This window comes from Hordeum vulgare, chromosome 6H (assembly GCF_904849725.1).
Source record: "Hordeum vulgare subsp. vulgare chromosome 6H, MorexV3_pseudomolecules_assembly, whole genome shotgun sequence".
Lineage (NCBI taxonomy): Eukaryota > Viridiplantae > Streptophyta > Magnoliopsida > Poales > Poaceae > Hordeum > Hordeum vulgare.
Genome location: NC_058523.1, coordinates 206,181,670 through 206,194,244, shown reverse-complemented (window position 1 = coordinate 206,194,244; position 12,575 = coordinate 206,181,670). Strand labels below are relative to the sequence as shown.

Sequence of the window (12,575 nt, the reverse complement as noted above, 5' to 3'; positions counted from 1 at the left end):
TAATGCTTACTGACAGTAGGAAGCCATGAGTTGTTTGTCGAGGACTGCTGCTGGCTACGCCTATAGGGATTTCCTTGGCAAATATGCAAAGGATTCCGCCGCGGCCTTGGAGCCTTGCGTTGGTGTTCCCTTGAAGAGGAAAGGGTGATGTAGCACAGCGACGGTAAGTATTTCCCTTCGTTTGAGAACCAAGGTATCAATCCAGTAGGAGGATCGCGTGATGTCACAAGTACCTGCACAAACGCAAAGAGCTTGCACCCAACGCTATGAAGGGGTTGTCAATCCCTTATAGATTGTTTGCAAAGTGAGAACGGAAAGAAAAAAGTAAACAAAGCAAAGTAAAAGTAAAAGCTGAGATGATAATTGTGAATAGACCCGGGGGCCGTAGTGTTCACTAGTGGCTTCTCTCATGAAAGCAAGTAGACGGTGGGTGAACGAATTACTGTCGAGCAATTGATAGAACCGCGCAAAGTCATGACGTTATCTATGGCAATGATAATACATATAGGCATCACGTCCAAAACAAGTAGACCGATACTTTCTGCATCTACTACTATTACTCCACACGTCGACCGCTATCCAGCATACATCTAGTGTATTGAGTTCATAAGAACAAAGTAACGCCTTAAGCAAGATGACATGATGTAGATGGACAATCTCAAATCTATGATGAAAGCCCATCTTGTTACCCTTGATGGCAACAACACGATGCGTGCCTTGCTGCCCCTTCTATCACTGGGAAAGGTCACCGCATAGTATGAACCCAAAACCAAGCACTCCTCCCATTGCAAGAATCATAGATCTAGTTGTCCAAACAAAACCCAAGACTTGGACAGACTTACAAGGATATCAAATCATGCATATAAGAAATCAACAAAGACTCAAATATAATTCATAGATAATCTGATCACAGATCCACAATTCATCGAATCTCGACAAACACACCGCCAAACAAGATTATATCGGATAGATCTCCATGAAGATCATGGAGAACTTTGTATTGAAGATCCAAGAGAGAGAAGAAGCCATCTAGCTACTAACTACGGACCCGTAGGTCTGAAGTGGACTACTCACGAGTCATTGGAGAGGCAATGATGTTGATGTAGAAGCCCTCCAGCTCCAAAGTCCCTTCCGGCAGGGCACCGAGAAGGGTCTCCAGATGAGATCTCGCGGAAATAGAAGCTTGCGGCGGCGAAAAAGTGGTTTCGTGGACGCCCTAATTATTTTTGGGATTTTAGGGAATATATACGTCAAAGAGCTAGGGCACGGGAGCTCCAGGGAGGCCACAAGCCTGGTAGCCGGCGGCCCCCTGGCCGCGGCTACAGGGCTTGTGGGCTCCCTGTGGGCCTCGTGCCTTGGCCATCAAGTCCCTCGATCTTCTTCTGTTTTGGAAAAATTCATTTCAGGGATTTTATTCCATTTGGACTCCGTTCCAAAATCATATCTGAAAAGAGTCAAAAACACACAAAAAAACAGGAACTGGCACTTAGCACTGAATTAATAAGTTAGTCCCCAAAAATATATAAAAGGTATATAAAACATCCAAAGTTGACAAGATAACAACATCAAACCATCAAAAATTATAGATACGTTTGAGACATATCAAGGGCCAGTTGATTGTATAACTGAAATAACTCCTCAACTTGAATAGTAATCATGGGAAGTCCAATGAATTCGTGATCTGGTTTCACTGCCACATACATAGCGTTTTTCCCAGACTCCCTGCAGGTTTTCATGTACCACTCATGCAATATGTGCATCATCGTTGTTAGAGCAGGATGACGATGTTTGACGAGAGGCTTCCCGTGCACGTATTTATATTGTTCTTTTGTTACATCATCCCCCAAGTAATCATCAGGATTGGTACTGGGCACCATCTCCGGATGATTCGTGACGATGATATCGAGCTCGGGAATTGTTTTCCCACTTGTTCGTTCTGCTAACCTTGCATCACTAGAAGTAGTTCCCAAACGCACTGCTTGTGCATATGTCTTTTTAAGAATGCGGTCATAGCTGGCATCCGGCGGGGGCGCTGGTGGAGCTTCAGTTGATTGATAGTGCGCTCCACTTTCACCGGATCTATCTTCTCCTTCGGAGGTGGAGTTTTCTTTGCAAAATGGGCCCTCAATTCGGCACGACATATCTCCTCGTTTTCCTCCTTGGTACTCTCATATGGTAACTTTTCCAGAGGCTTGAGAGATGGACCGAATCTGATTTGCCTCCCGCCTCTACTTGTACTGTTAGCCGCCAGAGAGAAGGAGGCGTCTCTCTTCCGCTTTAGAGAAGGAGGCGGACTGCTCTCATGTGCCGGACGAGCCGGAGCGGCGGAATTTGTCTTCCGACGTTGCCGACGAGGCGGAGGAGGAGGCGGACTGCTTTGACACGCTGGAGTAGGGGAAGGAGGAGGCGAAGTGCCCTCACGCGTCGGAGGAGCTGGAGAAGGAGGTGGATTGCCCTGATCACTCGCTGGAGGAGTAGGAGGAGGAGAAGGGGGGGGGGAGGTGGAGTGCTCTGACTCGTCCTCGTCGTAAGAGGAGGAGGCGGAGGCGTCCAGTTTGGAAGCTTGATGAACTCCTTCTTCCATAGACATGTACTCCCCACAGCACGAACCAGCTGAATCTCCCCTTCACATGTAGGGTGGTCAAGCTCGAGATGCTCGAATTCCTCCATTACTCGATCCACCATCACAATAGCATAGCCATGTGGAATCGGAAGGCAATGAAAAGTTTCGTTGGTTGAGGAGGTTCAACACAGCCGACAGCCGCCTTGAAAGAGAGGTTCCGACATTTCATCATAAGCTCACAACGTTTAGCCTCCGTGATAGTATCCACGGGGTAGCTAGGAGCTGTGAAGTCATGCTGAACAGGCTCCATGGAAGCCACACTGCTTCTCCGCTGAGATGGTGGGGTACCTTCTAGGGTAGCTTCGTGCCGCTGAGATGGTTGGCCGGCAGCTCGCTGGCTCTCAAGTTCCTCTAGCTTTTGCAGTCTTGCCTTGACCTGCTGCATGTCGCTCAGCTCCGCTTTCCTCTTTCTCTCCTGGCTTCCGAACTACTTGCGTTAGGAAACCAAAACTTCCACGGAACGGAGCCTGGTGTGCCTCGTGTTGCTCCAGGGTGCTCAGCATTCCCTAGGGCCTCAGTCAGCTCGTCATTCTCTCTCTTTGGAATGAACGTCCCTTCCTGCGATGCGGCGATACACTTCTGAAGCTTGATCATGGGTATTGCAAGTTGCTCGTCCGTCCAATGACACTTCCCTGTTTCAGGTTCCAAAGTTCCCCCAACCTCGAAGAACCAAGTCCTTGAACGGTCTGGCCAGTTCAATGTCTGTGGTTGGACCCCTTTAGCAATCAGTACATTCTCAGCTTTGTCCCAGAACGGCCGGGCTTTGAGGTAGCCACCTGACCCCGTGTGATGGTGGTACTGCTTCTTTGCGTCATTGTTCTTGTTTGTCTCTGACATTTTCTTACTCTACTCCGATGACTGGTAGACCACAAATGCGGGCCATTGATCTCTTATCTTCTCAAATCGGCCGACGAATTCTGGAGTCTTCCCTTTGTCGACAAACATTGATTTCAAATCATTCTTCCACTTCCTCAATAGATGTGACATCTTCTTAAGAGCACACGCCTTGACAAGTGGCTCTATAACTGGCTTTTCGGATCTTCCTCTGGCGGTAGGGTGAAATTTGCCTTCAACACGGTCCAAAGATCATCTTTCTGCCAATTGGTGACATAATCAACTTCAGGGACGTCTTCGCCCTTAGGCTTTTTCCATTGCTTGACGCTGATTAGGATGATGTCCCTAACAATAGCTCTACACTGAGCAGAAAATGTATGCTTGGTTCACCGTTCCATCAGCTTTCCATCAGTCGCGAATGTTGTGATTGTGAACTTTTCATCCATGTGCAACCTTCTCTTCGGGCCTCCTCTCTTTACCGAAGTTTGGCTCGATCCAGAGGGCTATAAAAGAAGAAAGAAGAGTTAATATATGTACATACCTTTGGGCTTAATTAATATATATACCTCGCCACACTTTGCAACATCTCCTTCCTCCGTTCTGTCACCGGAGCCGCCATCATGGTCTCCTTCTTCCTTCGTCCTTCGGTCACCGGAGCCATCATGATCATGTCCTTCCTCCTCCATCGTTCGATCATCCGACCCATTATCCTCTCCTTCCAGACCGTCGATGTCGTTGAGATACGACAAATAATCACCAAGCATTATCTCCCCCAACAACTGTTCTCTTTGATCCATATAGTTTCTGCAAATATTTCAGCTCCTTGTATGAATAACCGAATTACACGAACTTATATGTTTTAAACATGCACACACTTTTTTATATTTCATTTCCAAATATTGAATAGTTCATAGATGTACGTTATGATATATAATGCAATAGATCTCAAGAGGCGAAAAGGTTTTCTTTCATTTAGAACCAATAATCAACTTAATACATCTCAAATTTAATCTCGAATATACATCTCTAGTATAATCTATATATGAACAAAATATGTATAAACAACAATATGCAGGGGCGGCGGCAGCGACAAGCAGAGCACGCAGAGGAGGAGCTCACCGGGGCCGACGGGCTCGGGGCAGCCACAACGACGGGCTCGGTGCAGCGACGACGACGGGCTCAGGGCGACGACAACGACGGGCTCGGGTCGACGGCGACGTGCTTGGGGCGTCGACGGTGGAGAAGAGGACTAGATCGCGGGCGACGGCGACAGCGACGTGCTCGGGGCGACGACGACGGGCTCGGGGACGGTGGCGATGACTAGGAGCACTTGATCGGGGGCGGCAACGACGAGAACTGGCTCGGGGGCGGCGACGAGCAATGGGTGAGTTTTGGTGGAAATTTCGACAACTCCCGCCTATATGCGAAAACCTTCTATCGCAGTTGGTGGCACGAACCGGCACCAATTCCACCCTTTCGTCCCGGTTGACTCAGCAAACCGGGACTATAGGTCAATTTTCAGCAGCCCAAATGGCGGGGAAGAAGATACTTGTACTCCCGGTTTGTGGAATCAACCGGGAGGAAAGGGGGCCATTTGTTCCGGTTTGTGCCACCAAGTGACACTAAAGTCTATCTCTGGTCCCAGTTTGTACCACAAACCGACATGAAAGGCCTGTGCGTGGCACAGTCGCGGTGTGATTAGATGTTTAGTCCCACCTCGCTAGCCGAGGGAGAAGTGGAGTGGTTTATAAGTGCTTGTGCGCACACAGTTTCGAGCTCCTCTCATATGCACGCTTCCGGGCCTAAACTATCACTACGTGTTGGGCCTTTTGCGGGCCTGAATCCTGGCCCAACTATCTAATTGGGTTTCTAGTCGTATTCAGGCCGTGGTGGATGATTAGTTGATATTTCTTTTTAAAGAATATAGTTTTTTGTTCCTACTTACTGTTTTTCAGTGATTCTTTATATTATTTTGTTTCGTTTGTTACTTCATTTATTTTATTTTGTTCCGACTTACAGTTTTTTAGTGATTCTTTTTGCTTTTAGGTCACAAAAATTATTATCATGGTTTCATACGAAAACTCATCTGTTACAAACACTACATGAATTAGCTTCTTTACCGTCTGCCATCACAGACGACGAAGAGTCAATCCCGGACGGCAAAGAGAATACCACAGACGGCAAAGAATCTCACGGCCGGCAAAATTTCTGCGTCAGCCTACGACGGCATTGTAGCTTCTTTGTTGTCTGTCTCCCCAAAGCAGACGGGAAAGAGCTTTGCCATCAGCTTTTCATAGGAGCAGTCGGCAAAGTGGTCGAGAGGGCAGCCGATAGGCGTTGCCTCCGTTAGGGGCTAACGGAGGCTTTGCCGTCTGCCTCCCCTCTTCTGTGCCGTCTGCCTCCCCTCTCTTCTTTGCCGTCTGGCTCCCCCTCCTCCTCCCCCTCCTCTGTGCCATCTGCCTCCCCCCTTCTTTGCCGTCTGCCTACCACTCCCCCCTCCTCTATGCTCTCTTCTTTGCCGTCTGCCCCCCTGGAAGCAGACGACAAAGATACTATATGGCCAGCTGCTACTACCCAAGTTGCACAGCTGGGCGCCACGTGGCACCTTTGCCGTCGGTCAGCTGACGGCAAAGGCCTTTGCCATCAGCTGGCAGACGGCAAAGAGCCTATATTGTCACATTTTTGTTTATTTTTTCTATTTCACATCACATGTACATATAATTCATAGCACATATATGATAAATAGGTCACAACACATATATGATCTCTACTACTAAAGTAGGATGTGCCGTCGTCGTGATGGTTCGACCTCCCTCCCCGCCTCCCGATCGATACCTCCCCATACTATCGAAACTATCGTTCCCTTACTTCTCACAGTAAAAATATCTGGCAAACAAACCCACCGCTGCCCACATTTTCTGCTAAAAAACGGGAGAAAGAAAACAACCCTACGAACAGACACCCCACATCACACGTCCTCATCTCCCCCCTTGCGTCCAGTTTTCCCCTTCCCTACTCGTAGTCACACTGGCCGCGTTCCTGGCCATGGCTGACACAACAATCCATTTGATGTTGCGACATACGTCAAGGGATGGCGCTGGAGTTGTTGCCGCTGGTGCCTAGCGCCACTGGCGCGGACGCCACCGACGTCTGGTCAACGTGCGGCAGAGCGCTGCACCTGGCCGCCACCAACGGCAGGACGAACGTCTACCGCTACCTTGTCTGGGACCTCGGCATCCCCGTCGACACCCTCTCCGACGAGCGCGAGACGCCGCTGCTCCTGGCGGCCACCTTCGGCCACACCGCTACAGCGGCCTGGCTCCTGGAGCGCGGCGCCAGCGCGCGTGCCCCGGACGTCGATGGCGAGACCCCACTCCACTGGACCGCCTACAACGGTACGCTACGCACGCACCTCGCCGGCCGACGCCACCTTGCCCTGCTCCGTGTTCCTGTCGCTCCCGTTAAGATGCCGTGGCCATTGCCTATAGCCTATGGCTATGCCGAGCGGGTACTAGACCAGACTAGAGCGCGTGCGGGACTGACATGTTGGCTCGTCGTCCGCGCTGCAGGGGATCGTGACCTGGCGATGGTGCTCCTGTACAAAGGCGCCGACGTGGGTGCGGTGAACCCCCGGGGCACGGCGCTCCATGTCTCCTCCATGCGGGGGTTCCCGGAAGTCGTCCGCGTCCTGCTGCACCACGGCGCCGATGTATGTGCGGCCGCTCGTATATATGATGCATGCATTATGTTCAAGGCAGCTGACCCAGTCTGCAATTTTGCAGCCGAACAAGGTCGCCAGCCGTGTCTTCACGCCCTGGGTCTCATCGCTTCTTGGTGGCTCCGTCCAATGCATGAAGCTGCTCATTGAGGTGCTACGATTTCCTTAATTTATCTTTTGCCAATTGATCTCTTAAGTTCGTGTTGATTGCACAAATCATACCCTACTACTCCGTAGTTGTTTGCGATGCCGCCGCCTAACGCTTATTCTTTTGAAGTAGCACTTGCAATGCTTGGATTGATCGCTAGGGTTCCGTAAAATTTCCAAATGAATTGCGCATATTGAATTCCCTTCCCCCTTCTTAACTGAAACTTTTTCTGGAAATGTTAACTAGGCTGGGGCTAATGTTCACGCTGGTGCATTCAGTGGAGCGACCACTTTGTTGTTAGCGTGCAGCCACCGTGGCAACGTTGGATTCGTAAAGTGCTTGTTGAAGGCCGGAGCAGATCCAAACCTTCCTGACAAAGTGCGCATGCTCTAAACCTCCTTTCCTGCCATGTTTCATACTGTTTAAATACATATAGTATGGAATACAGTTTTATCCTTGTGCCTGAACAAGAATGTGCTGCAGAAACTCATGGTTTCTCTACTCTGTAACAACTTGGTAGGTTGCCCATAGAAATTGCCGCGGTCCAAGCTGAGAAAAAACTCGTTCAAATTTTCTTTCTCGTGACTCGATGCCCACCAAACATGCTTGGCTGGAGTGTTGCTGGCATCATGAGTTATGTGAAATCTGCTGCTTACAAGGAGCGGGTATGAGTCTTGTTTTAATCAGTTTCCACGCACTTGATATGTACAGTAGCTAATTGAGTAATTGGATTTTCTCTTATCTGGTAATTGATTGCCTTAAAACTATTTTTTCTTGTTTAGGTGACAAAGGACTCTTGTAAGAGGAAAGCTGAACTAAAACTAGAAGGGAACAAGGCCTACACAGTCAAGGACAATGACACGGCTATACTTATGTAAAATTTGGTAACTTCTTATTTTGGAGCTGATTTTGTATGCGTATGTTCACTTGCAAATGTCATCTCTTTCACTCTTTTCTTTTTTACTTCTCATAATGGCAGCAAAGCCATTAAGAAATTGTCAAGGAGATGCTTTTCGCTTCCTGGAGGTGATCATCGTACTGCTATTTATTTTTCTCGGGATCAGATTATGCTCTTGACGGATACATTATGAGTATGTAATCTTCTCTCATAATTAAATTGCCACACAAACTACTTTGAAGAGGACTTGCTTGCGTAGTGTGAAAAAGTGTAAAGAGAAAGGAAGAGTAAGGAGAAAGAAATGTTGCAAGGGTGGAGGTGTTAAATAGATACCACGATTTCCTAAGAAGGAAGAAGTACAAGAGATAATAAGTTTGTCCAGGAATTCAAACCATGTTTTGTCATATTTGATGCACATTTTTAATTATAACAACTATTTGATCTATATGTCTTTGTATTGATCTGTGGCAACGCACAGGCGTTTAGCTAGTATTCATATAAAGCTCATCAATGCCATTTGTTCATCAACGTACATCCCATATATCAAAAGAACCAACACATACAAAGTTTCATCCATATATACATACATATAGTTGCACATATATTGTTCATCCATATATACATATACATATAGTTCCACATTGTTCATCAACTCAAATAAAAACGGAAACTAAAGCACTCCAATGCTAGCTTCCATGCATGTAGTACATCAAATCTGTAAAATGGGAATAAGAAAGTCAGAAGAAGAACAACAACAACATATATATGACAAATAAGCTAAATTGAAGAAGAAAGAGAAGAAGCAAGAAGAGAACAAGGAGGAGAAAAACAAGAAGGAGGAGGAGGAGGAGGAGGAGGAGGGGAAGGGGAAGGAGAAGGAGAAGGAGGAGGAGAAGAAGAAAAAATAAGAGAAGAAGAAGGAGAAGAAGGAGGAGAAGAAGGAGGAGAGAAGAATAAGGAGAAGAAGGAGGGCTCCTTCTCCTTCTTCTCCTCCTTCTTCTTATTCTTCTATTCTTCTTCTCCCCCTCCTTCTTCTTGTCCTTCTCCTTCTCCTTCTCTTCTTCTTCTCTTCTTCTTCTTCTTCTTCCTTCTTTTCATTTCTCCTCTTCTCCTCTTCTTGTAGCTTAATTAGCTAACTATGTATTTTTGTAGCTAAATGGGCTAATTATGTCATTATAGAGGAAAACAAGCTAAGTATATAATATTAATGAGCTAACCAAGGTTCTTATGCCATTTTGAGCTTATAATGTCTTTTAGGAGCTAAATTGGCTAATTATGTCATTGTTGGGGAAATTAAGGCAAGGAGAATATGAAAGAGGAGAAGAAAGAGGAGGAGGAGGATAAGAAGAAGAAATAAAGAAGAAGGAGGAGAAGTAGGAGGAGGAGGAGAAGGACTAGAAGGTCCTTGGCCTTCTCCTCCTTCTGCTCCTCCTCCTCGTCCTCCTCCTCCTCCTACTCCTTCTTCTTCTCTTCTTCTTCTTCTTCTTCTTCTTCTTTCTTTCTTTTAATTTTCCCTATTTCTTCTCCTCTTCTCCTCTTCTTGGAGCTAAATTAGCTAACTATGTCTTTTTGGAGCTAAATGGGCTAATTATGTCATTGTTGGGGAAATTAAGGCAAGGAGAATATGAAAGAGGAGAAGAGAAACTTACCGTAGTGGTCATCAAGGAGGAGAAACACATGGAGAAGGGTCGTGCGATGCCGCTCGGAAGTTATTCTGCAGAATAGATATTTTGCAATGACTCAGTTAGCATGATGACACTCAATTATTAATACTAGTTTATAATGAAACTCACCGTGCCAATCGAAGAGAAGACGGGCATCAACGGAGGGACTTGACCGCTCTTCTCGGCCAAACCCTGAAGAGTGGGTCGTATTAGTTAGTAATGAAACAGACATTACTCACATGATTTGGCTAATGTGAAAAAAAACTTACCACAAAAAGCTCGTACAGGGCCCGTTGACCCGCCTCATTCCGGGACCTCTCCTCCTCAATCAATCGTGTCGTGGTCTGGTCCCTCTCATCAAGAGCAGCCTGACTTGCCAATCTCTCTTTCTCAAGAGCAACCTCAAGAGCAGCCTGGCTTGCCGATCTCTCTTTCTCAAGAGCAGCCTGGTTTGCCAATCTCTCTTTGTGAAGAGCAGCCTGAAACACCATTCCTTGTTACCATAGTAATGATTTATGGTGACACACATAATGAAATGGATGAAAGTGTTCTTAGTCCATACAACTAACCTCGATGGCAAGATCTACTGGCCGTGGACGAGCATTATCTCAGGACAGTTGTTCGACAGGCGCGCCTTGATCTCCGGGAGAGTGAGTGGACAACGTATTATCCCATCTCCAATGGCTATCGAGCCATGGGGCCTCCCGCCACCAGATATCATCACCAGTTCTGGATCCAAAGGTTCCTGGCTAGGGTTAAAGTCATTCCCTTTCGTAGCCTTCCCCACGTCCCTGTATGCCACGAGCTTCTGGTGGGATGATATGTTGGTGAAGTTATCGGGATCATCCAGGTCAGACTCAGAGAATGCCTTCGCCTTCTTCTACGAGGTAGTATGGGCCATGCCATAAAGGTCGTACAAGTGTGGCATCTCCGTCTTATTGTGATGCGCCTAAAAGAGAGGAACAAAATATTAGCATGAAGAATGAATTGCATGAATCATGAAGCAAATCACATACCCAGTTTCGTCCGAACTAAAGTAAGTTGGTGCTGCCTTGATGGTGTGGCACACCAACCATTTGGCTATGCCGATCCTTCACATTCTTGTGGACGGCTCGCCAGCTGCCTGTGCACCACTAATCAACCAACGCCTCCCAACAATCCATCTTATCTGCACACCATCTCGGGGGCACCTGTAAGTTATTAGAAAGAATTTTGAGCGCTACGCCTATGAATGAAATCAAGAAAACTAGGTAGAAGGACTTAAGAATAGGTAATTACCTTCATGTATTGCTCCTTCTTCAGAAACTTTCCGCGGCAATCCTTCTTCTGCTTCTTAATACCACGCGTGGCGTAGTAATCTCGAATAGCCTGCGGCCGAGCCTCGTGACGCAAGTTCTGTAGTAACCACCTACACTCGGCCTCGAGAACCCTGGCTGCCTCCTCCTCATATCCATCCTCACACCTATCGAAGGTCTGCAATCAAACGTGAAAACACCGATTAGTACAATAATTAGCTATATTGTTAATTTTAGATTCTGTAAAAGGATAATTTACCCAAAAGCTCTGGATCACCATCTCGGCCCTCGTGTGGCACAAGACACCATCTATAATCTCCTCCGGCGGCGCCTGCGCAGCCTGGTAGTGCTCCCAGGAAAATCCTAGTGTACGAACCTGACCCTCACCAGGCAACGTGACAAACCCCGAGAAATTTGTCCGGCAAAGCACACCAAGGACGGAGTTCGGCCTGCGGACTCCAAGAGGGTGTACCCATCCCCTGCAGTATGATAAGGTCAACGCATTAGATATTTGAACAAACTTGAAGGCAAAACCTAAAAAAAGAGTAAATGTACTTACCTATCTCCTTCAGGTTTAATCACCGGCCTCTGCTCGCGGGTAGCCGGCACGACCGGGAGACGTGTACTACCACGCTTGTACACGGTGGCCCCGTCCACCTGCGCATCGCCCTCACTATCTGTAAGCTCATCCCCGCCATCCCCGCCCCCTGAGCCACTCGGACCCTCGGTCCAATCCGGCAACTCGGTACGATCCGGCCAGGTCTCCCATCCGGGCCTCTCCATGTCGGGTGAAGCCTCCGGAACCGTAGTCTCGTGGGCCGAATGCACCTTGACCCGAGGCTGCTCCTCGACCGGAGTCTCATGGAACGAATGCCCATCAACACCAGGCTCCTGGAACGGAGTCCCCGTAGCCTCCTCCGCAAACGGGTCGACCAAGTAGTCCTATGCTCGGGTGAATGAGCTGGTGGTGGTGGCGAGGATGGCTCAACAGTCCTCCTGGATCTTCCGCGGACACCACGTTTCCGTGTACCCTTCCCCTTCTTCCCTACATGACGAGCACCTCTCCCAGTGGGCAATGCCGCCGACGAAGAAGAACCCATGGGTCGTGTCGACAGACTGTCTGCCAAGGCTCTACGGAGAGATAGGGGCGGAAGGGAAGTACCACCCCTCGTGCGGGGCGCCTGGGAAGAACCCGTCAAGCCATCTGGACCAGCGCCCACCATCTTTCAACACCTGGTGACCTGCCATGATAAAGATTAAAATAAATTAGTACAACATAAAAAATTGAATAACTGACATGAATAATAATATGTACATGAATAATAAAGATTAATATATATATAATTTAAGTTGTGAATCTTACAAACTAATAATCATCATCAATAAATGCATCAT

The 12,575-nt window shown here is 47.7% G+C and overlaps 1 pseudogene; it reads left to right on the top strand.

Moving 5' to 3' along the window:
• Nucleotides 1-6,548: 6,548 nt before the first annotated feature.
• Nucleotides 6,549-8,314, top strand: LOC123405307 (annotated as a pseudogene).
• The last annotated feature ends 4,261 nt before the right edge of the window (nt 8,315-12,575 follow it).